Source organism: Octodon degus, unplaced genomic scaffold (genome assembly GCF_000260255.1).
Source record: "Octodon degus isolate 3935 unplaced genomic scaffold, OctDeg1.0 scaffold00152, whole genome shotgun sequence".
NCBI lineage: Eukaryota > Metazoa > Chordata > Mammalia > Rodentia > Octodontidae > Octodon > Octodon degus.
In genome coordinates, this window is record NW_004524728.1 from 456,530 (window position 1) to 475,365 (window position 18,836).

Here is an 18,836-nt window from a genome sequence, read left to right on the forward strand (position 1 = left end):
CTCCTTCCTTTTTTTATAATGTATTTGGTTACTGCCGGGTCTCACTACAGAGCTCAGAATTGGGGTGATCCTTCTGCTTTCAGTCACCCCAGCGCTGGGATTACAGACATGCACTCCTATGCCCTGACTCCATGGCCAGCTCAACCTGCCCTGGGGGCAGGGCTGGTGTGACATGTGGTGCCAGGTATCGAACCATGGTCCCTGCACTTTCCTAAGCTTGCTTAAGCAGGTGCTTTAGTCCTTGCTTAAGCAGGAGCTATCTTGTTTTCTGTAGTGTGGAAATGAGGAGTAACTTGTGCAAATTACTTCTTCTTTCTCCTCTTCTTCTTTCTTTCACCTATTTTTCTGTTTTCTTTGAGTTAGGCTTGCTTATAATAAAAAGGAAATATATAATGTAATTACTCATTAGAAGAAAAAAAAGGGTTGCTTAGCCAAAATCTAAAGCCCTGTTTTCTTTGCATTTTTCCTGAAGGTCCTTTCTATGGATGGCTCTATCATCTTCTTAGTATTATTAAGTGATACACGTCGGTGCTGTCTTTCAACTCACCCCTGCTCTCTGATCTGTTCTCTACCTCATTCTTTTAGCACATTAGTAGTTCCCCTGAAATCCTATCATTTTGTTGTAGGATTGATGTAAGTCTCCAGCAATTAACATAATTACAAGCATTATTATCTTCTAATTGCATTATGAGTGTTTGGTTATTCACTACACAAATTAGAGAAAATTAAAGAGAAACAAGATCCTGTGGTGTGGGTATTTGAGCTTTCTAAAACAGTTCTGTGCATTTGAATACAAAGTAATAACCAAAGAGAAGGCCACTTTAGATTGCTCTAGGATAACAGTTAATAAATAGAATTTGGTGACAAGTTTCTTTTTTATTTTATTTATTTACTTATTTATTTTTTTTCAAGCTTCTTTTTTAAAAAAATGCTTTTCTCCTTTCTTTTTTAATCTTTTGATTTTTGTTTATTAGCATACAGAATTCTCCCTGAATCTTTCATAAATTCGCCCCAAAATATCAGCGGGCACAAAAGTTGTGGCAAGTTCACGTTGATCTGTATTGGCTCTTGGAATAAAAATTATGCAAAAATAGTTTTATAATAATAAAATAATAATAATAAAGATGTAAATAAATTAAACATGGTCTGTGAGGCATGGAATTTATAATTAAAAAGAAATAATTTGTAAATGAATAATAATTTCAAGATATAAATTATTATATTAAAGAAAATAAGGAATTAAACTTTGAAAAGTTCAGTCTTTATAGATTGTGCCACCATATCAGACTGAGAAGTCTAAATGTCTCTGTAAGTAGCCGGCAATAGGAGACTAAATGACTCTTTTGGAACAAATGAGTCAAATCTGTCCTCCTTATTACTGTGTCACTGTCTCTCATTTTAATCTTTGACTACCCTTATGCCTGACCTTCTAGAAACAAACACTCCTCTTAATATCATGGCTTAACTTGAGAACATAAAACAAAACTAAACTCAGGGAACATTTTTTATTGGTTTTTCATTGTACATTTGGGACCAGTCGACACTTTCAAAGGGAAACAGCATGAAATGTTCAGGGAAAACAAAATGAAAATAATTAGAGAAGAAGTAAACAACAAAAATATAGCCAAGTTAAAAAAAAAAATAGTTCTGGAGTTTACAGGAGTTTCCTTTTACAAGTCCTGTTCAGGACCTCCTTTAGCCTTAGCTCATAGCCAAGGGTATGTAGCATATCCTGCACCAGGGACACATTACTCTGAATATTTCTTTTTTTATTTCAAGTTAAGAATTGCAGTCAGATTTCCTGACCCTTTTTACGCCATAGCTCTCAGAAAATGAAGCTATCTCCATGGCTATTTTATCTGGTGGCAATGAATGATAAAAATAACATCCGCAGTCTGTGCATCTAGGAAAATCCACCTTGCTTTGTTTCCAATAACCTCATATGGTCAGGAAGAGACTGACCAGAAACTCTTCCCCCAAGCAGTGTTCATTCAGGAATCTCTAACTTTTTCTAAAACAACGCCTGGAAGGGTGGTATTAGCAATATACCAGAAAGGGTTTTTGCCAGTAGCAGATTCATGCTGAAAGCTAAAGTCCCATTGCCAAGAGAAAATCTGATCAATGGAGGAAAGCAAGACAGAGGTACAGCTGACACTATCAGTGATCTAGTGAGTGAAACTAAATGATCATTCTGAGTGTGCTTCTAAAAAAGTTTAAATCAAATAAAACATTTAACTGTCTTGGTAATACACTGTACTGCTCCAGAAATTGTTCCTTATTTTTGAATTAATGACATCCTCTACTCTGAATTGCAATGTTATTTTGCTCCTCCTTCCACTCAATCAAGAAGTAGTTAGGGAGCCCCTAGAGTGTGTCTGACAGTGACCAAGCCAGAGCAGTCCTGGGCTCCTGAGCTTAGGTTCAAGTGTGAGACACTCACAGAGCTGTGATCACTAATGTGGACATATAGGTGTTATGGAAGCTCATGAAGAAGCAGCAGTATTGGAAAGTTTATCACTTGTGTAAGAAAGCAAGTCAGGCAGGCTGGCAAGGGTGGGGACAAGGTTCATGGAGACACAGGTGTGTCAAAAGAAAAAAGACCAGTGACTAGAATGTGAGAACACAAAAAGACAGGTGATTATGATCCATTTGGGAAATAATAACATGCTTCAGATGATTGGAACATAAAGTGTGAAGGAGGCAGTGGTTTTTAAATTTAGGTAACAAATAGTTCATCAAAATTTCAGTTGCTTCTCTAATGTGTTACCTAGACTGCAACCTCTGTGAGTGTAAGAACATTTTCTAATTTAGTTAGCATTAAATCCTCTACACAAATCAGCACCTGGACTTACTGAGCACTCAGTAAATACTGACGTATTGAGATTGAACTGAGATCAGTCAGGGTCTAAACAAGAACCAGAAAACAAAGTGAATAAGAAGCCAAATAAAGAAATTGGGCATTGTCGTAAGCATGATGGGGAGACATCTGAAAGATCAAAACATAAAATAAGCATGTTCCCATTTGAATTTTGGAAATATGATTCCTTAACTCACTTCACAAGTAGTGATTGAGTTTCAGGCAAGATGATAGCATCTGGACTTCAGCTTTCATATGGCTTAACAACCACAAATGCAACAACTTCTGTGAGGGAAGGAAGAGTCCTGTCAGATAATAGAAAAAAGGAACCTAACTAGAGGGCTGTGTCAAGAGAGTTTTTCCTCGCTTAGCACTGTGGTCTCACCATTCAGGAACCTGAGGTAGGATGATTGCTTGATTTCAGCCTGTGCAGCATACAGAGGGATCCTGTGTCTTAAAAATATTTTCCTGAGGAAGCAACTCTTGAGATGAGTTAAGGAGGGTGATACTCAATTGATGTGTATCTGGGTAGGGGTGAGCAGTAGAGGGGTGAGTGGAGAACGTTCCTGGCAGAGGGAACATGGCTGAAAGGAACAGGGAGTATGCAAGGGACTAAGCAAAGCCTGGGATGGTGAAGGAGAGGGTGAGAACACAGGAAGTAGGCATCAGGTCATTCCATGGCCTTGAAACCATGACACAGATTCTGTTTAAGAAATTAATTATGTCTTAGTAAGGTATATTCCCAGTTACTTAGGAGACTGAGGCAGGAAGATCATGAGTTCAAGATTAGCTTGGTTGATTTAGAGAGACACTATCTCAAAGTAAAATTTAAAAGGGCTTGGAATACAGTTCAGTGTAAAGACATGGGTTCAATTTCCCATATAATAGCAACAAAAATGTTTTTGGTTTATAGATTCTGAGTTGAAGTGATATCCATGAGTGTATGATTCATCTGGAAGAGATAAAAAGCAAGGGCAAAAAATAAATAAGTAAAAAGTAAGGACATATTACAGAATCTTAATTCAGGGTTATATACCTCAGTGGAAGAAGATGAGTATGCAGGAAATATAAAGGAGAATGGCCAAATCTTTTTTTTTTATTTTTCAGAAGGATTTGAGTAGAAAGAATTCTGAAACTGGATTAGGGAAAGATTAAGAGTGGGAAGGAAAGTTTGGCCTCTGTTCAGTAAAGATACGAGGGTGACTTGAACTGAATTAATGACCTTGGGAATTACAAAGATAATAGTACCAGAAACTCTCGGTAAATAGAGTTGTCAAGGCTTGGTGATAGAATGCATCATGATGGGAGCTCAGGGAAAGGCAGGGATTAAGAAAATCTGATATTGGTGGTTTGGTAAATCAAAATAGGAAAGAGGAATATGGGAAAGGCAGAAAATATGGATTTATTTTATAGTTTGAAGAAATTAACAATTTCTAATATAATTTCTAATTTGTAATTTTTCTGATGTAGAAATTGAGAATTTCTGAATTTATAATTTGAAGACAGAAGTTGCTTAACAATTTGTCAAAAACAGTTTCAGTGAAGAGAAGACACATTAATTTTTTTCAAGAGGGCTAATGTATCAACTTATGTTACGATTATTTAAGTGCATTTTCTTATTGTTCCTACTTGATGTTAAGTCCTATGAAGCAGGAAACATATGGGGAAGGTAGCACAATAGAAAGAGAAAGGAAAAGGGCACGAACTAGCAATTCACACCCAAGGGGAAATTATTAATAATAATTAAAATGAAATGTAACTAACAACAAAGAGGTGCAAATTAAATCAGTGATATACTATTTCTAGCAGAAAAATTTTTAAAAATGCCAAAATGTTGAAGCTTGTACATTCATAGCTACACTAAAGTTTGTATTTAAAACACGACTTTTAATGCAGTCATACATAAAACAGATATTCATAACAGTATGTATAAGATGCATAATGTAAGTGATATTTCCTAAATACCCAGAAATAATAAAATATGTATCAACATCTTCTAGACTATGATTGATGTAGTTACTTGAAATGAAAATTGTCAAGTTATTCACAACTTTAGTTATTATCTCAAATGAAGTATGGTAAAAGCAGACATATGAATTTTATCCAATTGCTACACAAACTATGTTAAACATGATAAAATCTTTCTACTTTTGAGTTATACATTAAACACCTTGGGGGCTGAGTTTCTTTTCTATTCACAAGGTGCAAGACTCAACTCTAGAGCAGATTCATTTCTGTAATACTAGTTTTCAACACTTACTATTCTAAGTTTCCTCCCAGACAGCCAGGGTGACTGAGCAGGAGAGACAACATGAATATACAACCTCACAACTCAGAATCAACAGTGGCTTGCATCAAAATCAGTTGAAGTTATTATACCTTATATCTTATGGTCAGGACATACACAGGAAGAAAATGAGGGGTTAGAGTTCCACAGTCCCCTTCTAGTGCACACTACCAATATCCAGAAGACACCCCTCATACACACTTGGTCCCATAAATTTATGGTCACAGCACTTTCTAATAGTGCCTAGATAGAGACCAAGCTTAATACACAGGTCTTTGAGATTTATTTCAGATCCAAACTTCAATAGAAACTTTATTGTTGCACTAAAATATAAATTTAGAAAAAATAAAAATATCTTGAATGAGAGTTTTAAGACCTTCTCTCAGGGGATAAGTAAACATCTATCTGTCAATCAATCAATCAATCAATCAATCTATCAATCTATCTATCTTATCTTCTAAAAATAAAAGTAGCATGCCATTTGAACAAAGAAATATATTATTATTTTGAAAATCTTGCAGTTTTTAGAGCAATGGACCTCGGCTTGGTACCTTGGACAAACTAGATATTAAATTCTTGTTTATGGAGCAAACTAATTGTTTAATAGTTGGATTTATGCAGCCAAAAAGTTATATACTTTCATATCCCATTTTAAAACATTTATTACAAAATGAAACTTACAATTTCTGGGAAAATAAAAGTAACATTTTTTCCATTGACTAATCTCTCATACTAACTATGTAAAGCCAAAAGATCTTGTTTATTAGTTGTCCAGGGGAAGTGATTTTATTTTATAATGGTTAGTGTAAGATGTGCCATAAGTTTACTCACTTAGCTTAGTTTTTGGGGGGATAGTGGTGCTGCTGCGTGTGGAATAGAGTATGCTAGGTAAGCACTGTTCCCATAAGACACACAATCAGCCAAGTCTAACATTTTTTTTTTTTTAGGTTCACTGGAAAATTGAGTGGTGGGTAGAAAGGTTTTCCACATCCTTCCAGTCCCATAGGCCCAACACCACAACTACAGAGTACATTTGTTACAACTGAGAAGTCAATATTTTTGAATTAGTGTCAATACTGGGCAGTCCACACCATCCTCCACTCTTGGTCATGCATATTCCATTGGTTTGGTAAAGATATAGCTTGCTACTTACATATGCTGTGGAGTTGCATCACTGTCCCGAACTCTTCAGTGCTCACTTGCTAGTCGCCTATCCCCAATCACCTTGGCAACCACTAACAATTAGCCTCAGTTTTACAATAACAACATAAGTTCTTCAAAAATTTGGAAACACTATTTTAAATTTTATGCTTTGGATTACAGATATTTCTGTTTGCCTCTCTCTTCTTTATAAAATAGAACTTGCCATCTCAAATTAAAAAAAAAAAACTATACTGTCACTCATCTTTTCAAAATATTACTTTTTAATCTGAAGTAAAAACCTACAAACATTAAAGTGAGGAAGTTCATTAAAAATTAAAATTTAAATATAATTGATCAGATCATCCTTTGAAAAGGTATGAATAGGCCAACTTTTGTGGATACCTCAATAATCAAAATAGATAAAGACCAGAATGTCTTGTTATCTATATTTTACCAATACTTGCCATGGTTCTGCAGTAGGTAGATATCTGTTTCTGGCTCTTGATCCTTTATTTGTGTTTATAAAGTAGAAAATAAAATATAGGTTGCTAAATATAAAATTCAAAAACCATACTTTAGTAGAAATTTTGGTTAGGTAATGGCAAAAGCAGAGAGAGAGAGAGAGAGAGAGAGAGAGAGAGAGAGAGAGACAGAGACAGAGAGACAGAGAGACAGAGAGACAGAGAGACAGAAACACAGAGTCAGAGAGACAGAGATTTGTCCTTATTGCAGTCAACAGGAGAATTGTAATTTTTAAAAATAGTGTATTTGGAGTACAAGTTAAATGTCTCAAACATGTATATGTATACTATCTTGTTGTAGATTATAAAATATGTATCATTCCCCATGTTCAAAATATATTTTAGCACTAATATTGGCAAGAAATGTGAGAATTTTTGTAAGAGGGACCAAAAATTATGATGCATTATTTTCAAATATGACAATGTTCAAGGTACAAGCAAGAGATACATCAGCACAAATCAGAAGTGAATTTGCTCGTTCCTCTCCCACATCTTCATTCCATTCTTTGAGCAAAGCTGTATCTGATGACCACTATGTGCCAAGCCTACTCCTCACTTTAGTTGTCTTGTTGAGTAAGACATATTCCAAGCCTTCTAAGAGCAAAGCTTAGTACTAAAGGCATCAAGTAAACAGATGATTAATGTAATGTTTACTGACTGCTGAGCTGTGGGTATTTACAGGACAGCCAGAGAATGATATGCATGCTAAACAAGTACTTTCTGTACACTCTCCTCCAATCTCCACACAAATTATGAAATTCCCCTATGTTCCTCTGAATATGATGTTGGAAGTTATTATGATAATCTGACAGTAATTCTTAATTCTACTATTTCTAACTGAAACTAAAACAAATAGATGTTTTCAACATTATGGATTCACTAATTTCAAGTCTGAACATGAAAGAAAGTGTCCAGAAGAATATGAATGATAGGGAGTTACTAGTAGAAAATGAAGCTGAGCACAAGTCTATGTTTAATTAGCATGCCTTGGAAGTTATGGTCACTGATTATTTCCAAGAAAATGTCAATTTCTTAAAAAACACTTTATCTGTAAGGTGTTATTTCAAGTAAAATTTAGTCTTATGTGAAAAAGTTATTTTCCCTTGCAACTGTACCAACAACAAAAGCGCTCTCATTTGGAGGCAACATGCACGCTTCAGTACAGAAAAAAGATGTAGGAGGCTGAGGCAGAGCACTGCTGTGAGTTCAAGGCCAGGCTGAGCTACACAACTAGTTCAACTCCAGCCTGAACTACATAGGGGATCCTGTCTCAGAAATACTAACAGCATGCACAACTATAATCTGACCATTTAATTGTGAAGAATATAAAAAAGGACACATCAATGGACTGAATTAATAAAAATAGCTATGTTCTACGTAATCAAGGATTTTCTTAAGTGAAACTGTCATACTTTTGTTCCCTCTGCAAATTCATGGTACTAAAGAATGTAATGATTCCTAGTAAAATTTCGTGGTGTTGTCTTGACTTGTACTAAAGTTCCAGCATTTTACCTAGTATTGCAACTGTCAATAAAGTGCAAATGATACACTTTTGTTGCCTTCGTGAGTGGACAAACTACATGTTACAGACTACTGCATGTAGGTACTTTGTCTCATTTACCTCTTCTCTTTTTTGTTCCTTCACATTCTATCCCTTTTATACTTTTTTTTTTCAGAACTGGGGCTTGAACTCAGACCCTGTGCTTGTGAGGGAAGTGCTTATTCTACTGAGCCATCTCCCCAGCCAATATTTCTTCTTTTTTAATTTATTACATGCATCTACTATTACAGTTAATAATTCCTCTCACTTTGTCCTGTAATATGTTTTGCACTGTGGGAGATAGCAAAGGTAATTATGAGATGCTATGATGTTCAGATCTAACAATGATCAAGTTATCAACACTGATTAGAAGTGTGTCTAATTCATTCTCTTCTTTACTAATTCATTCCCTACTTCATTCTCTTATTTAATTTAATTTAATTTAATTAATTAATCTATATATTTTTTGGCAGAACTGGGGATTGAACTCAGACCCTCATGCTTGCCAGGGAAGAGTTTATTCTACTAAGCCATCTCCGTGCCCCACTATTCTCTTCTTTTAGCACAGAAGTCAATTGCTCTGTATTTATAAGATCTGATAAAATTTTAGGTGTGATGCATAACTGACCTTCATTAAGTAAATCTTCAGAATGTATGTTATGAAATAAAATGTAAAATGAATGAAAAGATAATTTACAGGCTGTGAGAAAATACCTGTTAAACACACACATACACTTATGAGGACTTGTGTCTAAAACATCTAAAGAGTTTTCAAAATTCAGCAGTTAGAAACAGAAAAACAAATACACATAAAATAAGGTAAAAACACAAATAGACTTTTCACTGATGAGGATGTTCAACTGCCTGATAAGTGCATGGAAAGCTGTCGAAAGCTGTCTTCATTAGCCTTAGGAAAGTGCAAACTAAAACTATCATAATGCATGGCTGGAGTAAAAAGCAGTGATAACACCAGATGACAGGGAGCATGCAAAGATACCAAATCATTGACATATTGTTGTGGGACTGTGCAAATGACATAATCATTCCAGAACAAAGTTTGGCAATTTTTTTTTAAATCCAAAATACAATTTCCCAAATTCTAATAATTGTACTCTCATGCATTTGTACCTGAGAAAGTGAATATTGTATTCACCCCAAAATGTGTGCAGAAGCTTATGTTTTTCAAGTTGTAAAAGCTTATTCTTAATAAATTCAAAATGAGGATGAACCAAATGCTTTCTAATGTGTGAATGGTTAAACAATCTTTGGTGTCTCTGTGGCATGAAATGTTGTTCAACAATAAAAGGGAGTGCACTATTGACATGCACAAGAACTTTAAAAAAATCTTTTATTTATTTGTTTATTTGGTACAGGGTATCACTATACAGCTCAGACTTATAATGATCCTCCTGTCTCAGCCTCCTCAGTGCTAGGATTACAGGTGTGCACCACTATATCTTGTTTCAGTGGCCACAAGGCATGGCCAGTGTTCCAGGGCCAGCAGGGTATGTGGTACCAGGGACCCAACCTAAGTCCTTGTGCTTGCCAGGCAGGAACTTAGACTGCCAAACTATCTCCCCAGCCTTACACATAAGAAGTTGAATGAATCTTGAACATATTATTTTAAGTGAGAAAAGTCTATCCCCAAAAGTGCATGTGTAATTCCTATTATTCAACAGTCTTGAAATATCAAAATTACAAAGATGGAGAATACATTGGCAAGGATTAGGAAGGAAGGCAGAAGGTAGATTTAGTTACAAAATGATTCAGAAGAAATGCTTATAGTAGAACTTACAGTAGAATGGAGAAAGAATGTATATCTTTACTGTAATGGTAGACAATAAAATTACATGGAGCCAGACACATGCACACACACATACACACATGCACACATACATACACACATGCACACACACATACACACATGCACACATATATGCACAAAATTTGAATAAGTAGGATTTTTACCAAAGTCAAATTTCTGATTTTGATAGTGTACTCTAGAATCCCAAAATGTAACCAACCACTGGGGAAAGCTGAATGAAATGCCACACAGCATTTCTCTATCCAAAAGTAGTGCATTAATAAACAACTACCTGAGAATAAAATTTCCAGAAACACAGTGGGCTAAATATAGGATACAATATCAAGACATAAAAATTACTTTTCTCTATAAATTGTGTTTCTAGCAATAACTAGTCTGACAAGAAAATTAAGAAAACAGTGCCACTTATAATTCATTAAAAATGGATAGAATACTTAGGAATAAATGTAACAGTGACATCAAAAATTTATACACTACAAACTTTAAAACATTGCTGAGTGAAAATAAATATCAGTAAATGGAAAGATGTTACAGGTACATGAATTTGATCAATTAATATTTTTAAAATGTCTAAAAATCTATTTAGAATAGATTTAGTGCAGTCCCTACTAAAATCCCAATGACATTTAGAAAAATCCAACCTAAAATTCATGCAAAATCTCAGAGAATTACAGATATCCAAAACAATCTTGAAAAGAAATAAAATAACCATGTTGAAAGAATCAGTTACTTATTTCAAAACCTCCCACAAAATTACAGTAATCTAAACAGTATAGCACTGACTTTAAGACAAACTTATAGACAAATAAAATAGATTAACAAGCCAAGAATTAACCCCTTACATATACTGCTAAATATTTTTTACATGAATATCAAAAACATTTAAAGAAAAATAGTCTTTTTAGCAAATGGTGCTGGAAATTTGAGTATCCACAGGTAAAGGAATAAAACAGGACTCACACACTGTGATCAAAAACTCAATTCAAAATGGATCAAAGATCTAAATAAAAGAGCTAAGATCAATTAACCTTTATAAAATTTAAAAAATTGTGTGAAAGGATACTATCAACAGAGGAAAAAGATGATAAATTTATTTCTAACTAATGGGTAAAGCTGAATGAAATATTTGCAAGAATATATATATATATATAAATATATATATATGATAAAAATAAAATTTCAGAATACATGAAGTATATGTACTCATCTAGATCAAGAAAAACACATTTAAAAAGGAAAAAAATGGGCTGGGAGATAGCTCGGCAGGCTCAGCGCCTGCCTGGCAAGAACAAGGACCTGATTTGATCGCTGGTACCTCATGCCTTGCTGGCTCCACACTGTGCTTGCCACTGAAAATGGGCGTGGAGGCATATGCCTATATTCCCAGTGTGGTGAAGACTGAGACAGGTGGAACACTAGGAGTCCAATCTGCATAGTGAGACCAAACAAATAAATAAATATTTTTTATAAAAAGGAAAAAGAATAAATAAGTAGCCAAAGTTTATGTAAACATAGGCAGTAAATAAATGAAAAGATGCTCAATTTCATTGATTTCTAGAGAAATGTAAACAGAAAACTACAATGAAATATTACCTCATACCTATTAGTATGGTTATTTTAAGCAAGCACACAGATGATAAAAGCATTAATAAGGATGTACTTATTCTACTGAGCCATTGCCCTGGCCCTTTAGAATTTTAAATCCTTGTTAATTACAGGTGGAAATATAAAATGCAATAACTATTGTGGAAAGAGTGTTAAGTATAAAATTACCATATAATCCCAGGATTCCTCTTACCTGTATATACTCACAAGTATTATAAGCATTTATTTTAACAGGTATTTGTACACTGCACACCCATGTTAATGGTAGCTATATTCCAAGTAAATGTCACCAATGAACAAATGGATAAAGCAAATCTCATATATACAAGCAATAAAATATTAATGAGCCTTCATTGGAAAAGAAATTGTGATGCATATTACAATCTGGAGGAAACAAGGAGATACTAAGTGAACACAAAAGGAAAAATATTGTATGCTTCCAGTTATGAGAGACCTAAGTATTTAACTTGATAAACACAAACAGTAGAATAGGATTAACAGGAACTGGGGCAATCAAGAATGTAGAGGTATTGGTCATGGTAAAGAGAGTTTCATCTGGAAAGATGAGAAAGTTCTTCAAAAGGGTTACACATTACAAATACAACTCATGCCACTGATCTGCACATTTAACAGTGATCTAAATGATAAATGCGATGCTGATTTTACCATAATATAAATTATGGTTTAAAAGATACATTAAATAATATCAAAAAGAGAAAGATATAACACTATAAAAATTATAAATAAAGGAAAAACTATTCTTTTTAAACTGTGTCTTTGAGTAGTCCTGCACAAATATGTATAATGTGGGTGGTTTATGGCCTTTTTGCCATTTGCCTTTAGATTCTTGTAATTTTATGAAATAAAGTCTTGTAATTTGGCTTTCTAATACTACTTAGGATGGCACACTTAAATAGGAACCAAGGGAATAATTGTGAAATGAATCATGAATAAAAACATAAGCAGTCATATTGTGCTTTCAGTAATTCTAGAGTTGAGACAGACTTCCCTTGAGATGTGATCCTTCCATACTAAAGGTGGGAAGCAAATAAAGTATTGCTTCTAGCATCCTTACCTTATCAAGAAAGCTTAACTCTGTGCAGGAAGCTGGAAGAAAATTCATTTCTGTGTCCTTTTATTTATTCACTGGCAAAAGGTGTTACTTGTTATTTATTTAGCTTTCATAAGACACCTACTCCATCAAAGGAAATATAAATTTTTAGGAAGAAAATTCTCTTTTCTTCTTTTGATGGTAAGTATATCAGAGTTATTTATAACAAAAATTTTAAATACATAAAATGCTTACATAGTCTTAACCATCCAGAAGAAAAGTATCAAAATGAAATATAAGAAATAAAGCCATGCTGTTATGTTGAGCTGTGGGGGACTCAGGTCAACAACTTCTGACATTGCCAGTTAAGCGGAAGACCCAATAATATTATGAGATACTGGGCTCTTTTAGAATATTTTGCTGCATTTACACACCTATAATATTCAAATAATGAAACTTAACAAAAAAAAGATATACAGATGAATGTCTATTTTGTATCTGTGTATTTAAAGTGGTTAGGATAGATATATAGTTACATTCTCCTAATGAATAGAGGGATTTGTTCTAATGGTGTTTGTAAATAGGATATCAAGTCCGCATCTTGTACAGCAATTAACCACTAAGAAGAGTGTATGCAGTGTGTTAATTATTGAAACTGTCCTACCGATTTGATTTGAAACTGTCCCATTGCTATTTTTTATCAATAAAACTATGGCAAAAAATAAAAATAAATAAATAAAATACTTACATAAAATTTCTAAGAAAAAAGTATAAACACTGAACAGAAAAATCATTGTTTATAATATGACTTCAATAAGTCAACTAATTATAATAAAATGAAAACCAAAAGTCATCTTGATGCCTTTTATAATAATGGCTATGTATGTGAATTCTTTGTTGTTTTTAAAATAACATAAACCACACTGAGTCAAATCCAGGACTAACTCTTTTAACTATGTTAACTTTAATATTTAAGTTATAATTATAACCACGATAGAATAACATCTAAGATACATAAAAGAAGCCTGCAATTTTTACAACTGATATATTCTGTATAAACTGAGTGAACCTATAAGCTACCAGGTATGTAATCCTAATACATAAGGATAAATTTTTAGACTCTTAGTGAACATCTTTGTCCCATAAGAAGAGAAATGACAGACCTTTGCAGTGTTTTTTACTTCTATGAGTTACACAATTAGACCAAAGTAAAAGGAATTCCAGAAAATAATTATAGGCCTCCTTTGAAACTCTTTCTAAACAATCTTGATTGAGTTTTACCCTTAGATAAATTGGAAATATAGTTTAAAATATATGTTTCTAATATAGTAGTTATTCTACTTTTGCTCTCTTTTAACATTCTTCTATTTCTCTTTTTAAATACACTATACCTCCTCCCTCTAAATACACTATAATAACTCCTAGAAAATGAATATATTGCCAATGTAGTTTTGAGCATTTGTCTTATATTTCACACTACAATATTAGCAAGAGACTTTTATCTTGAAAGACCTAAAAATCCTACAATTTGTGAAAAATGCATTCAAAGCAATGTTCAGTAAAAAGAGTAAAACAAGAAGTATTAAATACACACTACAAAGCTCTTATAGTCCAAACAGCATGGTATTGTGATAAAAACATTTACAGAGACCAGCTGAAGAGAATAGTCAATAAGAAAAATATTTGCATATTATATATTTGAAAATGAGTTAATTTCAAAACTACCCAAGGAGGGGCTGGTGAGATGGCTCAGTGGTCTAAAGTACCTACTTAGAACAAGCTTAGCAAAGCACAGGGACCGCGGTTCGGTCCCCCAGCGCCACATGCCAGCCGGCCTCCGCACCCTGGTGGGCTGGGCTGGCCACACACACACACACACACACACACACACACAAATAAATAAATAAATAAATAAATTTTGAAAAAAAAATACCCAAGGAATTTATAAGCAGTCTAATCGTAAAGATACAAATAATATAAATTTTAAATGAGGAACAGATACATGCAAAAATTATCAGCTATCTAATGATTGAGGAAATGAAAATCAATATGCCATCTCTAGTTGAATAAATGTCAAGAAGATAAATGATAACAAACATTGGCAAGAATACAGAAACCAAGCAATACCTGCATACTGTTGATGTGAGTATAAGTTAGTACAGCTAATATAGATAACAGCATGGATATTCCACAACAAGTTAAAAATAGATCTACCATATGATGCAGAAGTTACAAATTATTTAATATATACCCAAAGAAAGTGAAATCTTTGTCAAATGGACATCTGTATACCATGTTTATTTCAGCACTATTCACAGTTGTCAAAAGACAGAAAAAATGGCCATCAACTGTTAAACAGATACAGAAAATGTGGTACATACACACATATACATACACATGCATACACACACACACAAAGATAAAATTATTCCATTTGCAACATGGATCAAATTGGAGGTCATTACATTAAGTTGAAAAAGCCCAACACTGAAAGACAAATATCACATGATCTCATTCATTTATTAAACCTAAAAATCTTGATCGCAGAAAATTGAGTGAATACCAGAATCTAGAAAAAGAGAGTAAAGGGAAACATGAAGAAAGGTTGATCAGTGGGGTATCTAAGTTACAATTAGGTAAGAGAAATATGTTCTGTTGCACAATAGGATGACTCTAAATAGTTGGGAGTTCTCTAAGCCCTATTCTATCAGGGTTTTGTAGAGGTCTCATCCACAAGTGTGAGTGATTGATTAAATAATTGGTCATGCATGATAAAATTAATCTTTAGCCTCTTTCCCTTCATTGATGTTTGGGGGCCAGGGCTTAAAGCCCCAGCTTTCACATGCTGTGATCAGACGTGACCCTCAGCTGTTGAGGAACTGACAGCCATTGGCTATCTCGTTAGCAAACACCACCATGCTTTCACTTTAAAAAAGACATTTTTTCTCTTTGATACAGAACCCTTTCCTTCTTCTTAGGTTGGCCTCAGACTCATCATCCTTTTGCCTCAGCCTCCCAAGTAACAGTGATTCCAAAAGTGTGGTACTATATCACACTCACATTACATTTTGAAGAGTTGAAATATTTTATAAGTAATGTGCTTTTAAATGAGGAAAGTAACTCTATTAGTCATGTTGCCATCCATAGGACAAAATAACACCAGCAACTTAAAGGAATAGAAACTTATTTTGATTTTGGTTAACAGTCTCACTGGGTTTAGTTTTTCATAGGTAGACTCAAAAGCAGGAATGATATGCAGTCAGAACATGGTGGAATGAAGTTGTGTACTTTACCTCTTCAAGTCCAGGAGGCAGAGAAAGAAGGGAGGAGCAAGGGATCAGACAATGCCCTCCTAGAGTACACCCACCATGACCTACACTTCTGAACACATCCCATTTTCAAATACATGAAACCACTGGGAGATACTTTAAATCTAAACCATAACAACCACCAAACATATTTTCACAATGTCATACACTTATAAATGTTTCTTAATTCTGTTCCTGGATTCAGACAAGTCCATACCTAGTCCATAATACTTGTATTTTCACTGGTTCCTAAAGTCTTCTCATGATTGACTTTTGCATCATGTTCAGGTCTTTGTGATCAGATTAGTGTGATGCCCATTCAAACTAAAGTGGCTCTGTGCTTTGTCTATATATTACCACCTTTCGTTTTTGTAACACTTACTAATTATCAATGATCTATTTTTATATGCATACTTGTTGACTCATGTAGACTCTATGAGAAGGAAATTCTTGGCTACTCTGATGAGTCTGTCCCTATCATCTTACATAGTGGCTGGCAATGAGAGACCAGTAAACAGTTTTTATTTAAGTGAAATTTCAGTGTACATAAGTCTTCAATACATTAGAGGCATGGAACTTAAAATGTCAAGTATAATAAAAATACATAAGAAACAAAAATTAAAAGGGTGTTTTTAAAGTAGGTTGAGATTAAGCAGGCAGAATTTAAGGTGAAATTATTTTAAAATATTAGCTATTAAAGATAAAGGGTAGAAATTGTTTATTTTCAACAAAAGGAAGCTTTTAATAATTTCTTTTTACAAATCCTATACCATTATTTTAGCAGTAGAATGGTACAAGGTAGAGAAGCAGGTGGTCTTAATTCCATCTGTAATAAACCTCAACTATTAGCCATTTGATGAAGCAGGGAATCTATGTGGTATTGACTGCTCTTACCGATAATAGATTTCATTTTTAATCTTCTCAGAAAATGTAGTCAGCTCTGTCCTTGCTCTTAAGGGTCATTCAAAGGCTACATTATAAAGGTACAGCTCCTGTTCTGAACAACAACAACAATTGGGTGAGTCCTGATTCACTGTTGTCAGGGTGAGCAATCAAGCCACAGCCATTACTTTTCCCATATGCAGGGGATGAAAGGTGAAGAGAAACAAACATATTTCTGCTAGAGCACAAAGTTCCAAACTTTTCACTAAGCTTTTCTCTTAAGGGCCTGAGTCATAAGGCCTGTTCAAGTTCTCTTGATCATTTCTCCCATTGGTAATAGATAAGAGAAAGACAAGGATCTCCAGAAGTTCAAAATACAGGAACAAATAACTTTAATGAAAAGAACAGCAGGCAGAGAAAATGAATTGAACTAGTATTTGAAGCCCTCCTGCATGTCTAGCTCAAAATAGAAAATAGAACAGGTCATATATCATTTCCCTAAAAGGAGTACAATCTTATTGTGGAGTAAAAAACTTATATTTTTTAAAATATTAGGAAATATCAATGTGCCAAGTTGATAACATGTATAAAATTATTAATAATTTGCATTCTTCTGATCAACCACTCTGTAGCTACTCGCAAAATCTCTTCATTTTCCTAAAATACTGTTCTGAAAAGAGGTATTTCCCTTTTTCTTTTCTGCAGAGACCTGGGTACCCAGATAGATGATCCTTTTCTAATCTTTAAATCTTAGGTAGGAAGAGAGGTATAACTATTTCTTTCTTACCTACTGTCATCCATATTTCAAATTTTTGTTCCTGCAAGAACAAATGTAAATATTTTAAAAATGATGTTTCATTATCCATAGGCATTGATTTAATTCATATAATAGAAATTATTTAAATGGTGGGTCAAATTTGTAGTAAGTAGATATTTAAAGATGTCAGTTATTTGCAAAATTTAATAAACATTCACCTACTGATTAAAATCTCATTAAAAGATAACCATACAGTGGAAGACCCAATATTATTATGGGATACTGGACTCTTTTAGAATATTTTACTGAGTTTACACACCTATAATATTCAAATAATGGAACTTAACAAAAAAAGGGTATACAGATGAATGTCCATTTTATATCTGTGTATTCAAAGTGGTTAGAATAGATATACAGTTACATTCTCTTAATGAATAGAATGATTTGTTCTAATGGTGTTTGTAAATAGGATATCAAGTCTGCATCTTGTACAGCAATTAACCACTAAGAAGAATGTATGCAGTGTGTTAATTATTGAAACTGTCCTACCAATTTGATTTGAAACTGTCTCATTGCTGTTTATCAATAAAATTATGGCAAAACAAAGATAACCATACTTTTAACATTGCACACTATCATAAAATTTATCACGCATTAAATTTTTATTAAAAATACTACATTTTTCTTATCAGTATAGTACTAAAACCACAAGTTCTATTCCCAGGTAAATAATTAACACCTGAGTCCTAGCCCAGGTCCAGTGAGTGTGCTGAGAGTTTCCTGCTACCCTGCGCCGGCGGGACCAGTCCCAGCCCAGGCGCAGCGTGGGCCGCCCCCAACCACTGCTCAGTGCCTCCGCCAGCCCGCCCACCTAGTAGGATTTTCTGCCCAATTCCGGGAGCCCCCAGACCCAGACCTAACCCAGGTCCCATGAGTGTGCGGAGAGTTTCTTGCTACCCTGCGCCGGCTGGACCAGTACCAGCCCAGGCACAGCGTGGGCCGGACCCTCTCCCAGCCCCTCGGGCCGCCCCCCACCACTCCGCAGTGCCTCCCCCACCCC